The 16,654-nt window shown below is 44.6% G+C and overlaps 1 protein-coding gene across 8 annotated transcripts in view; it reads right to left on the bottom strand.

The window, feature by feature from the left end:
- LOC147100377 (galactosylgalactosylxylosylprotein 3-beta-glucuronosyltransferase 1) overlaps positions 1–16,654 on the bottom strand; it is a 233,570-nt gene that overhangs the window by 19,601 nt on the left and 197,315 nt on the right. The window contains exon 5 of one of the 8 annotated variants that reach the window (XR_015073725.1): positions 11,037–11,205. The exons of the other annotated variants lie outside the window; for them this stretch is intronic. The gene's annotated coding sequence lies outside the window, so the exon portion shown is untranslated. The remainder of the gene's footprint in view (positions 1–11,036; positions 11,206–16,654) is intronic. 8 annotated transcript variants of the gene reach the window in all.

Genomic DNA, 16,654 nt, shown 5'->3' with positions numbered 1-16,654 from the left:
TTAGTAGCTCTTGGCCCCTGCTGACAAAAAAGCAGCTTGCAGTCCTCTGTCTGCAACAGTCTACTTCAAAGGAGCTGATTAAGTTAATTGTCAGATACTGATTGTTAAAGGATTGTCTCCAGTATACATATTCAACAGATTACCACCACATTTTACCCATCGGTTTGCTTGAAGCCTTCCACAATTGGTGGGCATCACAGGACATAACTGGTAACATGATCAAACTGTTATCTAAACCGACCACCGCAGGTGTTTAGTTGGGATATTTTTCAGTTGGGGGGAGGGTACAATTCTTGTTCTGGTGGCTTGCTCTCCAACTGTCCATGTCTCAATCTTTAGTACTACCCCTGGGTGACCATGGAATATGAACATGCTGTCTTCATCCGTTCACGTAAAGCATTCAGCGACCGGTGGGTGCCACAGGGCATTGACAGTTTCATTAACAACAATGACTAAACTGCCATTTAAAGTCACTGCCACACATTTTTAATTTGAATGGGCCATTAATGATGTTTATGTTTCCTACAATACAACAGTGACCACACTTCAAAAAGTACTTCATTGGCTGTAAAGCGCTTTGGGACATCCTGAGGTCGTGCAAGGCGCTATATAAATGCATGTCTTTTTTGCCCTTTCAGGGGGATATTTAGAGCTGTTCTGGTGGGAACCCCTGTCCCCTTTGGCCTCAACAAAACAGAACACTAAAGTAAAGGAGTATTTTAATATTATACCATTACAGGAAATGTGTGTGACATCAAGGGAGAAGAGGAACCTAAGAGAGGGGAAAAGATTAAAGCGAAAAGGAACATAGCTGTTTTAATCCCATAAGAAATGTTGGGCGATAATAAACTGCTAGATAATGTCGGAGATGCAAAACTAAACTGAGATACGTATCATGCCCAATATAAAGGCCTCAATCTTCCATCTTTCTACCTACTTAGCTCTAAGGAGTGATTTATCCCTGTATCAGTCTGACACCTTTTACTGGAGAAAGGCCATTGGAAGTTAACAGAAACTGGATACAAATAAATAAAAACTGCAAAAGCTATAAATGTACAGCAGGTCAGTCAGCATCTGAAAGAGAAGAGACAAGTTGACAATTTGTGTGGGACCCTTCATCGGAGCAGTTCTAGTAAATGAGCCTCTCCAAAACACCAACATGTCTTTCTCTTTCACAAGCTGCGGTTTTCTGTAAATAAGAACGAATTTCATTATGAAAATAATTTAAATATGAAACACTACCACAGATAAAAGGAAAGCTTGAGATTTAATATTGCAGAAAGAGCACTACCACAAATAATGCCAATTTTAAAATATACCAATGTCACTAGACTCTAACTGAAATAAACGGCTATGTATTCACCAGGAACATACACAGTAATTTTTTTTCTCCTTCGTAGTGTGTCTGCCACCAGAGTCGGGACATTGTCACTTTGACAAATGATAGTGTGAGGCAAAAGAAAGCTCCCAGGCACCTGAATCCAGAATCTTGGTGCTTTCGGTAGTTTTTATGCACATAATTGGAAGAAAAGTACCACCAACTTTGAAGAAATTGTTGCTCTGTAAAAGTGAGCGAGGAAAACGTTGTCATTTGATAGAGAAGAGATGGTTGATTATACTGAGGCCATGTTGCTATGATTTATATTGTGTATTTAATGCTTTAAAGTGGCTGCATGAATCACTGTAGTGTTCTGCTAGGAATTATATCGCAGATGTGAACTGCAGAAATTGAATTTTACCACAGTGTTTTACATAAATCTTTAAAATAGATAACTCATTTACCACAGTTCATCTTTCCCCAACACCACCATCATCTCTTTCCTGTGCTTTTCTCCCCCCCCCCCCCCCCCTTCAATGATTCTGCTCTGTATTTATGCATTAAGAATTGTGAGGCGAGCTGGGTTTAAATCAGTACACACACCAGAGAAAGGAGGCTTTCTGGCTGCACTGACTATGTGGGGAGCTTTAAGAATGAAAGCTCATCCTATGGTGGATATTCCCGCCTGGGGCACTATGGAGTCATTGAGCTATTTCCTTTCAACGTTTCTTTTTTCTCTCTTTTTCCATCAGTTTTCCCCCCTCCTTCTCTCCTGAGCCCACCGATTTTGTGCTGGAGTAGTCCGTGAGCAGGGCACCCTCGCCCAAAGTGCCATCCTTCATTTGTGAACCTGTACCTACTCGGCTACGGGAGGCATCACTGCCAGACCTCACCCAATGTTCTCAAATGTAAGAAGTCACACAACACCAGGTTATAGTCCAACAGCTTTATTTGAAATCACAAGCTTTCGGAGCTGTTGGACTATAACCTGGTGTTGTGTGACTTCTCACATTTGTCCACCCCAGTCCAACATCGGCATCTCCACATCAATGTTCTCAAAAGTGCTCTTCCATCAAGTGGTGTTGGATGACGATGGGGAATGGGAATCCCGGCCAACTTCCCTCTCCCTAGACCAGCGGTTCTCAAAGCGGAGTCCGCGGACCCCTGGGTGGGGGTGGGGTCCATAGAGACTTTCCAGAGGGTCCGCGAAAAAAGCCCCAATGGGTGATGGAGGGGGAGCCGGTGCGGAGCGGCTGGGTGCTGCTAAACCGGGCAGCAGGGGCTGTGCGCTGCAGGAAGAAGAGAAGAAGGAGATGGGGAAAAGAGTGCGGGCCAGCAGTGCCACCACCACCAACCGGAGTCGGAGGGGGAAAAGCGCAGGGCCCTTTGTCACGGCAAGACTGAATAGATTTACTGATTTAACAGGTTTCAAAAAAAGTGAGATAAACCATTCTTTGATCATGTTGCAGCTGCTCTCTCACATTATAATCTGCACTGACAAGCCATAAACAGTGTCCATCTGCCCATAACCATTTGTGAATATCTTGGCTCACTTGGAGAAAGTAACGCAAGGATTTAAAATGTAAAGAAGCCCTTGGAGTTTTGAATGATCATTACTTTCAGATAATTTTGCCACAGATCTGCAGTGCTGCCGGCAAAAATCAAATTTACAAGATGCAGATTTTTAAAAATATAAGAATAACCAATGCATTTGTCATTTTAAAATCACGATCATTGTATACATACATATACTTGAGGGATTCCTGTTTTGTAAATGTCACCATAAGGCTCCTCTTTTCGAATGGATTAGTGATCACGGACCAGGCGGCCCACCCCACCCCCGGGTCTAAATTATTATTACCCTCACACTATCATTTGTCAAAGTGACAATGTCCCGACTCTGGTGGCAGACACACTACGAAGAAGAAAAAAGTTACTATGTATGTTCTGGTGAATACATAACCGTTTATTTCAGTTAGAGTCTAGTGACGTTAGTATATTGTAAAATTGGCATTATTTGTGGCAGTGCTCTTTCTGCAATATTAAGTCTCAAGCTTTCCTTTTGTCCCCGTCACGACTACCAGCCGACTGCAGCAGCGTCAGGATACAGCCAGAAAGAACAGGCCCCATAGGTTGGACATACGTTATATTAGATCTGTCTGTCCACGGTCAAAGGCTGGCCAAGGAGCAAATCTGACATCATAATCTGAGCAGCGCTTTAATACATTGAGGGTTTCCTCCGGGTGCTCCGGTTTCCTCCCACAGTCCAAAGATGTGCGGGTTAGGTTGATTTGGCTATGATAAATTGACCCTTCTTAGGGGATTAAATACGTGGGGTTACGGGGATAGGGTGGGGTATGTGTCGGTGCAGGCTCGATGGGCCGAAAATGGCCTCTATCTGCACTGTGGGGATTCTGTGTGGAATGTCTTTGTAATTTTAAAATATCAATGCTTTAAAATCACTATCATAGACATACATACTTGTGGATTCCTGTTTTGTAAATGTCACCATAGCTATATTGCAATTCATTGTCAGAAGATCCTGGTACAGTATCAATACTAAATTAGACGGGGGGTCCGTGATCACGAATCCATTTGAAAAGAGGTGCCTTCGACCAATGAAGTTGGAGAACCACTGCCCTAAACCACTGGAGCCAATTGCTGGCCTTGCTGTATTCTCAGCTGAGCTCTGCTAATACAATACAGGTACAAGACCTACCTTGTCAGTGGGGCTCAGCTACTTACTGCCTTAACCAGCAGAGTGCTTCAAATATTTTCAAAGAGGCGACACTTTAATTGATGTCGCAGGCACAGGCGGTTTGTAAATGCGGTTCTACCACCTTGAACATTCACAGGTATGGACTGATTTTTTTTTTGGGACACTGGCCTCTTTTTGGGGTACAATTCTACATGTGCGGGCAATCCTCAAGTACCTTTTGAAACTCTGAAGGATGATGGCTGAAGTGTAACAACTTGAAAGTATTGTAGTGGCGCTTCTTAGTTTCCAAACAGGCAGCCACTGAGCTGTGGGGTTTTTAACAACGAGTAGACGCGTGTCAAAATAAAACGTTCCCAAACGTAGCTTTGTCTTTTAAACTGTTTACTATAACACTTAACAAACGGAATTACAAAGCAAACACGTATAAACGAACACGGTCAAAAACTGTACTGCTCCAAACCTCACAGCTTCTGCCTCCTTCAACCACGTGCAGTTTAAACTGTAAAATGGCTGCACCCATGTGTGGCTTAGGGACTGTTCCATTGTGGCAAGAATGAAAGGGGTGTCTCGGACTATACTACTGGAGCGAGAAAATAGGGGGTTTCTTAATACAATAAGTCGGTCAGGTAAATTAACTATTATGCCATTTAACCACTATTTTAAAGTATTTTCTTAAGCTTTTATGGCTCTTACATTCCGGCCCCTAATTGACTAGGCACATGAAGCATATCAATTACTCAAACATTAAGAGTCATAAACTAATGAGTTCAACATATTTACAATATAAGTGTCCACTTTTTTCGTTCGGGAACCTTTCACGCTGCTTCTTGTAGCAGGCAGAGCTTTGTGATCGGTCTTTCCAGGGTACTGGTCTTGGTTTGCAAACAAATGCGACGAACGACGCCTCTGGAGTCTGGCATGGTCTTAATTATTTTTCCCATCAACCAAGAATTTCTAGGGGCTGAATCATCCACAATTAAGACAATGTCTCCGACAATGAAGTTCCTCTTTATTTTGGACCATTTTTGATGCTCCTGTAGCAGAGGTAAGTATTCTCTTGTCCATCTGGTCCAGAAAAGGTCTGACATATACTGAACTTGCCTCCACTTCCGACGGGCATACAGATCTTCCTTTTTGAAGACTCCCGGAGGCATGGCTGGCTGTGTTTTCAACAACAACAGGTGGTTCGGAGTCAGGGCTTCGAGGTCATTGGGATCATCTGATGTCTTAGTTATCGGTCGGTCATTAATGATGGCTTCGACCTCGCACAGAACGGTTTGGAGTCCCTCGTCGTCAAGCGCTTGCTGCTTCAGTACAGAACTGAGTAGTTTTCTTACGGTGCGTATCTGTCTTTCCCAGACACCTCCGTGGTGGGATGCAGCCGGAGGATTGAAGATCCACTTAATTCCTGTTTGCATCATGGCTTCCTGTATTTTAAGCTGATTCCAACCTTCAATAGCTTCCCGTAGTTCTCTCTCCGCTCCGACGAAATTAGTGCCATTATCAGAACGCATAATGGACACCTGTCCTCTTCTACAGACAAAGCGCCGCAAGGCCTTAATACAGGAATCAGTGTCAAGCGTGTGTGCCACCTGAATATGAACAGCTCTGATGGTCAAACAAGTGAAAAGCACACCATATCTCTTGACAAGGCTCCGTCCTCGCTTTACCTCGAAAGGCCCGAAATAGTCCACCCCTACGTTTGTAAATGGGGGCTTGTCTGGTAACAAACGGTCTTCAGGCAGGTCTGCCATTTTCTGCTCCCCAGCTCTAGCGTGTAACCGTCTGCAAACAATGCATTCAGAGAGTATTTTTCTTATTACGGAATTAGCTCCTGGAATCCAGTATCTTTGTCTTAGCTTCGCAAGCACGTGATTCCTCCCACTGTGTCCAATACTCTGGTGTATATGCTGAAGAATGAGGGTAGCGACCCGGAGGTCCTTAGAAAGGATAGCAGGATGCTTGGCCTCCTCTGGCATAGCAGATTTGTTTAGTCTCCCTCCCACCCTCAGTACTCCATCTTGCAGTGTAGGGTCCAGCTTGTAGATATGACTACCTTTCTTGATTGGAGTATTTCGCTGTAGAGCTTTGATTTCTTCTGGGTATCTTTGTCTTTGACTGAAGCGAACTATCTCCTTCTCAGCCTTGGCCAAATCCTCCACGGTCAATGAATTCTTGCCCAATGTGGTCTTGTGATGATGCGTATACTGCTGTAGAAGCATTTTCTGCTTATCAGGGTTACTTTCAGACTGACTGATAGTGGCTCGGTACTCTTTTCTCTTACCGCTCAGGTGTAGCAGCAACTCGTTCAACCTTAGAAACCATGCAACTGCTTTCCTCAACTGGTGCCATCCTGAGAAATGGTTAACAAGCTTGTTCACTGTGTCAAAGTTCTCTTTCGTATTTATGAGATTTACTGTGACTGATCTCTTGACTTCGACGTCGTCTTCAGCAATCTGACTTGGCATATCTGGTCTTTCTGGCCATGATCTCTCTGTTTCCAGCAGATAACTTGGGCCTTGTATCCAAGTTTCACTCCTCATGAAGTTTTCAGCCTTCAATCCTCGTGAGGCTTGATCTGCTGGGTTTAATGAGGTGTTTACGTACCTCCATTGAGATGGTTGTGTAGCTTCTCTAATGGATGAGATTCTGTTTGCTACGAAGGTCTTGAAGCGTATCTTCTCATTCTCTATATACTTCCGCACCGTCGTGCTATCCGTCCAGAAGACAGATTCTTCTAATGGGAGCTGTAACTCTTTCCGCGTCACCTGGTCAACTTTAACTGCAACAACCGCTGCCGTCAATTCCAGTCTCGGGATGGTGACCTGCTTCAGCGGAGCCACCCTGGATTTCCCCATGAGGAAGGCACAATGTTTCTGGCCCTGTTGATTTGTCAGCAAGAGGTAAGTAGCCGTGCCATAGCCGTCCTCACTGGCGTCCGAGAAATGATGTAGTTGAGCCGTCTTTGTAACTCCAAAACTTGCGGGCTTGATGCATCTACTGACGTTGAGGCTAGAAAGTTGTTGCAAATCTGTCAACCATCTGTGCCATCTCTGAGCTTGACCTTCTGGGATATCTTCATCCCATCCTCTCTTGTCTCTACACAGCTCTCGTAGCATCAGCTTCACCGGCAGAATGAGTGGTGCCAGGAATCCAAGAGGGTCGTAGATGGAACTGACCACGGAGAGAATCCCTCGTCTTGTGGATGGTCTTTCGTTCACCATTATCCTGAAGTTGAACGTGTCTGACTCGATGCACCATTGTACACCAAGAGCTCTCTCGATAGGAAGGACATCGTGGCTCAGGTCCAGATCTTTGACTTCAGTGGCTCTTTCCTTTTCTGGGATAGAAGCTAGAACTGCTCTGCTGTTGCTTATCCACTTAGTCAGATGGAATCCTCCATTCGGACACAGAGTTCTAAGGTCTCTTGACAGTGCGATGGCATCGTCTTCTGTTGACACGGACTTCAGACAGTCGTCGACATAAAAGTTTCTGAAGATTGTCTCCACAGCCTCTGATGGTGCTTTGCCTTTGCCATCTTCTGCAGTTTTTCTGAGAGCGTAGCTTGCACAGCTGGGAGATGATGTGGCTCCGAACAAGTGTACGGCCATTCTACATTCCACCATCGCTTGACTAACGTCGCCATCTGGCCACCAAAGGAAGCGCAGAAGATCAGCATCTTCATCAGGGATTCTAACTTGGTAGAACATTGATTCTATGTCTGCCATCATGGCAACGAGCTCTTGTCTAAACCTAGTCAAGACGCCAATGAGGGTATTAGTAAGATCAGGACCTTGAAGCAGCTGGTCATTCAGTGAAGTTCCTCTGAATGAGGCGGCGCAGTCAAACACTACACGGATCTTTTTCTTCTTTGGGTGATACACCCCGTGATGAGGAATGTACCAGACCCTTCCATCGTCTCTGTTCAACTGTTCCTCGGGCACCTTTACAGCATAGCCTTTCGCTATGATGTTTCTCATGAAGTCTTTGTAGTCTTCGTGAAAGTCGGGGTTCTTGTTCAGCTTTCTCTTTAGACTGATGGCGCGTTGCTCTGCTATGCAGCGATTGTTCGGCATCTTCGCGGTCTGTCTTCTCAGTGGCAAACCAATGTGATAGTGGCCATCAATGAACTGTGTAGACCTTGTCATCAAACCCATGAACTGATGGTCTTCTTGTGACATTTCTGTCTTTTCCTCACAGCTGCGTTCTGAGAAGTCTGCGTTGAACTGCTGTATCAACAGCTCTTCAATGCTTGCGATAGAGATGCGATTAACTGTGACATTTTGTCGTTCCTCCTTGTTCGACTTGTGGCCATCATCTCTCCTTACCGGTCCATTGACTACCCATCCAAGGGCTGTCCTGACGGCGTAGGGTCCGTCATCCTTGCTGTTTATCACCTGCCATGGCTCCATAGTTTTGTAGGCATTGGTTCCAATTAATAGGCCAATTTCTGCTTCAATGTATGGGAGACGCACCTTTTCTAGGTAAGGCCATCTATCCACATCCTTCTGCAGGGCTAGGTTCCCTATTCTAACAGGAATCTCCCTCTGTGTGAAAACATTAGGCAGGTCTATGAAGTCCTTCTCTTCAAGTCCACACACTTCTAGGTCTGACAGGATATAACTTTGCATTGACTTCTCATGACCCATGGTGCGTAATAGGATTTCTGTTCTTCTGCCTCTAACGTTCAGCTGTCGCATGAGTGATTCTGTGCAGAACGTTGCTGAGCTACCTGGATCCATGAAGGCGTAAGTCTCCACAAGCTTCTCGCTCCTCTTAGACTTGATCTTTACTGGTACGATGGCAAGAATACAGTCACTGTCACCGGCCCCAGTGAGTCCACAAGTCTCTGGTTCTAGCGACACCAGAGCACTTGAAACAACCTTCTCGTCGGTATTGTTTTCTTCACTCTTCTTAGAGACTTGTTCTTCTTTATGGATATGCAGCAGACTGGGATGTTTCCGAGTGCACTCTCTGCATGTTGTTCTTTGCTTACAGTTTCTACTCCGGTGCCCCTGAGAGAGACATCCAAAGCATAGGCCGTTGCACTTCAGGAATTCGATTCTGTCCTTATGTGGCTGTGGTTTGATGTCGCTGCAGAAATCCAATGTATGATTCTTCTGGCAGAATAAGCATGGCTTCTGAAAGGCATTAGCAGACGTCACTGTGCTGCTCTTTTTGGGAGATGAGTTCTGGGGCCTTTCTTCCTCGGCCTGGGTGACGATAGTTGCAAAGCTGCTTCCCCTGGAACCACCTTTCCTGAGAGTCTTTGATTCAACGGGCTTGGCTTTCACTCTTCCATCGGTGGTCGGGCTGACGTCTTGGATGTTTCCAAACAATGGGTCCCTAGCAATTTTAACCTGTTTGTCTATGAAGTTCACTAAGTCTGCAAACCTGGCTCTACCTTTCCGTCTCTCCATTATCTCAAAGGCTGTTCTTCTCCATTGTTCTCTCATCCTGTAAGGAAGCTTAGAGATGATGATTCTCATAGTCGTAGGATTGTCCATCTCTTCCATGAATTCAACATCCTCCATGGTGTTGCGACATCCTATGAGGAAAAGAACATATGCGTTCAATGCCTCTCCGTCCTCCGATCTGATCTGTGGCCACTTGGTAGCCTTTTCGATATATGCAGTGGCTATCTTCAGCTCGTTACCATAGTGCTCCTGCAGCAACTTCCTGGCTTCTATGTATCCCTGGTCCGGTCTCGTGTTCGCAGCTTCTGACCAGGTCTTGTGGCTTACCACTGGTGTACTGTCCCAGGTAGTACAACTTATCACTGCTGCTCTCTGTTTTGGAGTCAATGGCTTGTTCAAAGGACCTGATGAAGGGCTTATACTTGAGTGGGTCGCCTTGGAACACTGGTATGTCTCTTTGAGGGAGTTGAAACAGATTCTGTTGTTTTACAAGCATCTCTGTAATTTCGTTCTGACGTTGCATCACTCGGTATAGGCTTCTCCCTGTGTCTTCAGGCCTCTGGTGGTCATCAGCAGGGTCTAGTCTAGACCGTCTGACGTCTGGGGTAGCATCACGTGCTCCTGTTAGTGGAGAGGCCACTCTTCCATGCCGTAATGCCAGGGGATTGCCTTCGGGCTCTGTTGTAACTCTTGAAGGTGCCCTGGATCCAACTCTATGTGACAACGTTGACTGGCAGTGGCTCCCGCCGTCCCGTGAGCCTTCATAATCTTCGTACGCACTCAACCTGGCGTCTGAGACCTCGATAGCTGTTTTTATCTCCAGCTGTTCTTTCTTTGCCTGCACCTGGGCCCGTTGGGCCTGCAGTTGGGCCTCTTGGACCTGCAGTTGGGCCTCTTCCTGTTCAAGAGCTTGCTTCTCCGCTAAAGATGCTGCGCGCGCCATCAACGCCGCCCGTTCGGCCTCCGCTCTCATGCGTCACGACGAGCTTGTGGTAGAAGCGACTGACCTGCGTCCAGAAACAGAGCTACCTTCTTTTCGATTTTTGCTCGGTCTGGCGGAAGTCTCTGAAATGCTATCGTCTGGTCCGACTTCATCGTCAACTTTATCTTTCTCTGCTGTATCAGCGTCTTGACGAATCTTTAACATCCACTGTTCCGTGGCCTTGATATAGTCCTTAATGCTGGTTGATTTAAGATCAAACCAGTTGTGCTGATCAGCGTTTCCCTCTTCTTCAGGCAGAAGTGCTAATACATCTTCATTGAGTACATTAAATTCTTCATGCAGCTTGGAGAAATCGTAATACATCATGTCTTCAGCTTTCTTAATATTAGCATTATCTTCCATGAGACGATCGATTATCTTCAATTTTCCAGTTATCTGAGCTAATTTAGCCTTCCTTGCACCTATGCTTCTATGTAACTTCTCTTCCATTGCCTTTGGGGTGAGCTTTATTTCCCTCTTTTGGCCAGCAATCTTTCTGGCTGATGGAAGCTCCTGGCTCCGTAAGGCCTCGGCCATTTTACCCGCAGTTCTTATTTAGCTTCTCAATAGAATGAACAAAGCAAGTAGCAGTCACTGTACCTTCGCTTTCTTATATTGTCGTCTGGCTCCGTGACCATTCGGGTATACGTTCGCCGACGATTCCGTCCCTTCCTTCTTAGGGAGCAAGTTTTTGACTAATGTAGTGGCGCTTCTTAGTTTCCAAACAGGCAGCCACTGAGCTGTGGGGTTTTTAACAACGAGTAGACGCCTGTCAAAATAAAACGTTCCCAAACGTAGCTTTGTCTTTTAAACTGTTTACTATAACACTTAACAAACGGAATTACAAAGCAAACACGTATAAACGAACACGGTCAAAAACTGTACTGCTCCAAACCTCACAGCTTCTGCCTCCTTCAACCACGTGCAGTTTAAACTGTAAAATGGCTGCACCCATGTGTGGCTTAGGGACTGTTCCATTGTGGCAAGAATGAAGGGGGTGTCTCGGACTATACTACTGGAGCAAGAAAATAGGGGGTTTCTTAATACAATAAGTCGGTCAGGTAAATTAACTGTATTATGCCATTTAACCACTATTTTAAAGTATTTTCTTAAGCTTTTATGGCTCTTACAAGTATGAAGGGCAACTTTCAAAATCCATGAAGGGAATTCATTAAATTTATGTGCTTGTTGCACTACATTGCCACACGGAACAAAATGTTGCTCCTGTCAATGCATCTTGATTTATTGGGATTCCAGTACCTGTGTGATATGTATCTTGGTGTCGATATGCATCACACAAATATTGCTCTTTCCCGTCTTGTTCTGCACAATGGACCTTGACTCTTCATTTAGGTTTTATTCATACTGAGAAACCTTCCACAATGACCCAGCAGAATGTCCTTGTGCAATGTCTGAAACATTGCTCAGGGAGCTAAGTCAGGAGTGAGACAAATTCAAGTAATGGAATCTCTCATGTTTTCAAGGTCTTCCCTGTTGCTTCAGGAGCAGGACCGTATAACACAGATGTCATTTTTCAGCAATGTGTGGTGCCTTAGGGGTTGCCCTTCCCTGTTTGTTCTGTCTTAATATCAGCCTGCTGCAAGTTTTCTGTGCTCCACACACAAGAAAAATACAAATAACATTTAGAGCACATTGTGGTCAGTGGAGGTACAAATATCATTCCGAAAATGACCTCAGTAAGCTACTAGGTGGTTTAAAAAAAATGCATGACAGACGTAGCATGATATAGCCATAAGAAAATGTTACAGGAAAAAAAATCAAATTATGAAGAAGTAAGCTTTTAGCATGACAGGAGCCACTTACTGCCAAAATAAGAATTTTTCAATAAACACAATAGGATGGTGAAGGAAATAAACCATGTAATTGACTGCAGAACTTTAAAGCACTCCAGTGTTTGGCTGCAATCATCTCCTTAGGTTCAGGAAAATGATGGAACAATTGATAACTGTGTTTTAGTGATTTTATTAAAAACGCCAATTTTAATATTGCATTATCTGAAAAATGGTTTTCCTTTTTGCCCTATAATTTCTCTCTTGCAAAATGTCAAAATTGCACAGAGGTTGATGCCAGGCCCTATTTGTTGCCTTGGTCTCCTCACAAACTGCTGTAGCATTTCTGCATCAATATAAGATGACCTTATTCTTTTAGTTTATTCATATAATTCTGTAATTTGAAATAATGCTGTATTGATGAGCCCCCCTCTTTATAATGCAGTTGCTCAAATCATGTCAAAATACATTGAGGTGCCACTTTTCCACGATGCCATCATGTGGTAAATGGCAATAAATGATGAAGAAAATGGCAGCCAGCTCTTAATCTCCAAACACAGCAAATACTTCAAAGCAGAGACCAGTCCACTATTCCACTAGGAAGAGGAGGGATGAGAATGTGAACCATCTCACATTTCTTCCTCTTACAATCTGGCAGCTAAGCAGGAGAAAGGGAGGAAAATAGGGTTTAAAAGGGGGGACCTGCTCTTTTGTAGATTTTATATATAGCAGATAATGTTCCTGTTTTGTAAGCTCAACTAAAAATAGCCTTTTGTACTCAAAGGGGCCACATGCATGGTGGGGGCAGGTAGTAAAAATTCTTTAGATTACTTGGCAGTGATGACTTTTCAGTTTTATATGAGTAACTGTAAATTGTATGAAAGATTTATTAGATAACATTGCATGGGAAATAATTTAATACTATTAAAAATGATACGAGGTCTCTGAAGTACATTAATTGCTATCCAATTATAACACACTAGTTAACTTATGGAGCAATCATGAGAATTACTATCTCCATAAACCCCCTCATGATAACACGCATTAACACAACATTTTATAGGCAGACTTGTGCTGAATTTCAGTGCTTTTTGTATGAAGGAGAGAATGTCATTGGTTCAGCCTTGGCTCAATTGGCTCACTGTAGAAAGTCCTACAAGAGAGGGGGCGATACTGGACCTAATTCTGGGGAATGTAGCCGGGCAAGTGGTGGAAGTGTCAGTAGGAGAGCATTTTGGCGATAGTGACCATAATTCGGTGAGATTTAAGGTGGTCATGGAAAAAGACAAAGACGGCCCGGAAATAAGGGTTCTAAATTGGGGGAAGGCCGATTTTAATATGATAAGGCAGGATCTGGCCAAAGTGGACTGGGAGCAGCTACTTATAGGAAAATCCACATCAAGACAGTGGGAGACTTTCAGAAGGGAAATAGAGAGAGTACAACGCCAACATGTTCCTGTAAAGGTCAAGGGTGGGACCAACAAGCAAAGGGAACCTTGGATGACAAGGGATATACAAAAATGCATTAGAAATAAAAGGGGGGCTTTTGGCAGTTACAAAAGACAAAAGACGGTGGAAGCCCTAAAGGAGTATAGGAGGTGCAGGGGCATACTTAAAAAGGAAATTAGGAGGGCGAGGAGGGGCCATGAAATAACACTGGCGAGCAAAATAAAGGAAAATCCTAAGATGTTTTATAAGTATATTAAGGGCAAGAGGATAACCAGGGAAAGGGTAGGGCCCATTAGGGACCAAAGTGGCAATCTGTGTGTAGAGCCAGATGATGTAGGCGGGGTTTTAAATGAATTTTTTGCATCTGTGTTCACTATGGAGAGAGACGATGCAGACATAGAAATCGGGCAAGGGGACTGTGACATACTTGAACATATTAGCATCGAGAGGGAGGAGGTGCTAGCAGTTTTAGCAGGCCAAAAAGTGGATAAATCCCCAGGCCCGGACGAGATGTATCCCAGGCTGCTGTGGGAGGCAAAGGAGGAGATTGCAGGGGCTCTGACACAAATTTTCAGAACCTCTCTGGCCACAGGGGATGTACCAGAGGACTGGAGAACAGCTAATGTAGTACCATTATACAAGAAGGGTAGCAGGGATAAACCAGGGAATTACAGGCCAGTGAGCCTAACATCTGTGGTAGGGAAATTATTGGAAAAAATTCTGAGGGACAAAATTAGTCTCCACTTGGAGAGGCAAGGATTAATCGGGGATAGTCAGCATGGCTTTGTCAAGGGTAAATCATGTCTGACAAATCTGATTGAATTTTTCGAGGGGGTGACTAGGGGGGTGGATGAGGGAAATGCTGTGGATGTGGTTTACATGGACTTCAGTAAAGCTTTTGACAAAGTCCCGCATAGGAGACTGGTCAAGAAGGTAAGAGCCCATGGGATCCAGGGTGCCTTGGCGCGTTGGATCCTAAACTGGCTGAGTGGCAGGAGGCAGAGGGTGATGGTCGAAGGATGCTTTTGTGACTGGAAGCCTGTGTCCAGTGGGGTACCTCAGGGATCGGTGCTGGGTCCCTTGTTTGTGATCTACATAAATGATTTGGATGAGAATGTAAAAGGTATGATCAGTAAGTTCGCAGATGACACGAAAATTGGTGGGGTGGTAAATTGCGAGGAGGAAAGCCTCAGGCTACAGGACGATATAAACGGGTTGGTCAGATGGGCGGAAAAGTGGCAAATGGAATTTAACCCTGAAAAGTGCGAGGTGATGCATTTTGGACGGACAAATAAGGCAAGGGAATACACAATGAGTGGTAGGACCCTAGGAAGTTCAGAGGGACCTAGGTGTACATGTACATAGATCTCTGAAGGCAGCGGAACCGGTAGATAAGGTGGTTAAAAAGGCATATGGGATACTTGCCTTCATTAGCTGAGGCATAGAATATAAGAGCAGGGAGGTTATGATGGAGCTGTACAAAACGCTGGTGAGGCCACAGCTGGAGTACTGTGTGCAGTTCTGGTCGCCTCACTATAGGAAGGATGTGATTGCTTTGGAGAGGGTGCAGAGAAGATTCACCAGGATGTTACCTGGGATGGAGCGCCTCAGCTATGAAGAAAGACTAAACAGGCTGGGGTTGTTTTCCTTGGAGCAAAGAAGGCTGAGGGGGGACCTGATTGAGGTGTACAAAATGATGAGGGGTATAGATAGGGTAGATAAAGAGGAACTTTCCCCCTTAGTAGGGGGGTCAATAACAAGGGGGCATAGATTCAGGGTAAGGGGCAGGAGATTTAGAGGGGATTTGAGGAGGAACTTTTTCACCCAGAGGGTGGTTGGAACCTGGAACTCACTGCCTGAAAGGGTGGTAGAGGCAGGAACCCTCACAACATTCAAGAAGCATTTGGATGAGCACTTGAAATGCCATTGCATACAAGGCTATGGACCAAATGCTGGAAAATGGGATTAGACAGGACAGGGGTGGATGGGCGGCGCGGACACGATGGGCCGAAGGGCCTCTTTCTGTGCTGTAAAACTCTATGACTCTTGCCTTTACGTCAGAAGGTCACGGGTTCAAGCCCTACTCAGTAATCTAGGCTGATGCCTCAGTGCAGTACAGAGAGAGTACTGTATTGTTCGAGGTGCTGGCCTGGACTTCCCACTATTGTGCTATTTTCTCAGCGTAATTTTGTCCAAAATCAGCCCAAAAGATCACGGAATTTCAAGAGCAAATTATATCTAGCGTAAATCGAGTTTTCGCGACCTTTTGAGCTAGTTTAAAAAACATCGTGCTTGAAGCTGTCCCCCGCCCACAAAACTGGCCACGCCCCCAGATCAAATTAATCACCATGGCGAGTTTCCACTAATTGCGCCCGTTGGCGAGCCTGCGAGAAGGCTCCAAGAATTAAGCTGGTTCCTTTGGGCGCAAGGACACTAATAGGCACATTTTAAAAGCTTTTGAACAACTTTTTAAAATTTACTAAGAAACTGACAAGTGTGCACCCACATAACAAGCAAATGGGTTCTGCAGAGATTTTTAATTATTTAAAATCGGGTTTCTCTCAGGTGGTCGATGATTAAAAATGCTTATTTTTTTTATTATAAACCCATTTGCAGGTTGTATTAATCAAACTGCACCAAGGTACCACTCTTGAATATATCAAGGTATATTATTGAAAGCAAATTTATTTAAAAAAAACTTGCGTTCCCAAACACTGCCCGATTGCGCTCGTTCATGGCAAGTTTTACGTTCAGTGATATGCAAATGGTTTGTGCAGAAACTGGAAGGAGAAAAACACTTCTCAAAACTAGTGCCTGAAGCGGGGAAACTACCCCACTACCTTTTAGATGAGATGCTAAACCGAGGCTCAGTCTGCTCTCTCAGGTGGATATAAAAATCCCATGCCACTAATCGAAGAACAGTAGGAGAGTTCTCCCAGTATTCTGTCCAACATTTATCCCTCAGTTAACACTTCAAAA

This window comes from Somniosus microcephalus, chromosome 26 (genome assembly GCF_052327205.1).
Source record: "Somniosus microcephalus isolate GS21.2 chromosome 26, FLI_Smic_1.0, whole genome shotgun sequence".
In the NCBI taxonomy this organism is placed as follows: domain Eukaryota; kingdom Metazoa; phylum Chordata; class Chondrichthyes; order Squaliformes; family Somniosidae; genus Somniosus; species Somniosus microcephalus.
This window is presented reverse-complemented; position numbering and strand designations above follow the sequence as displayed.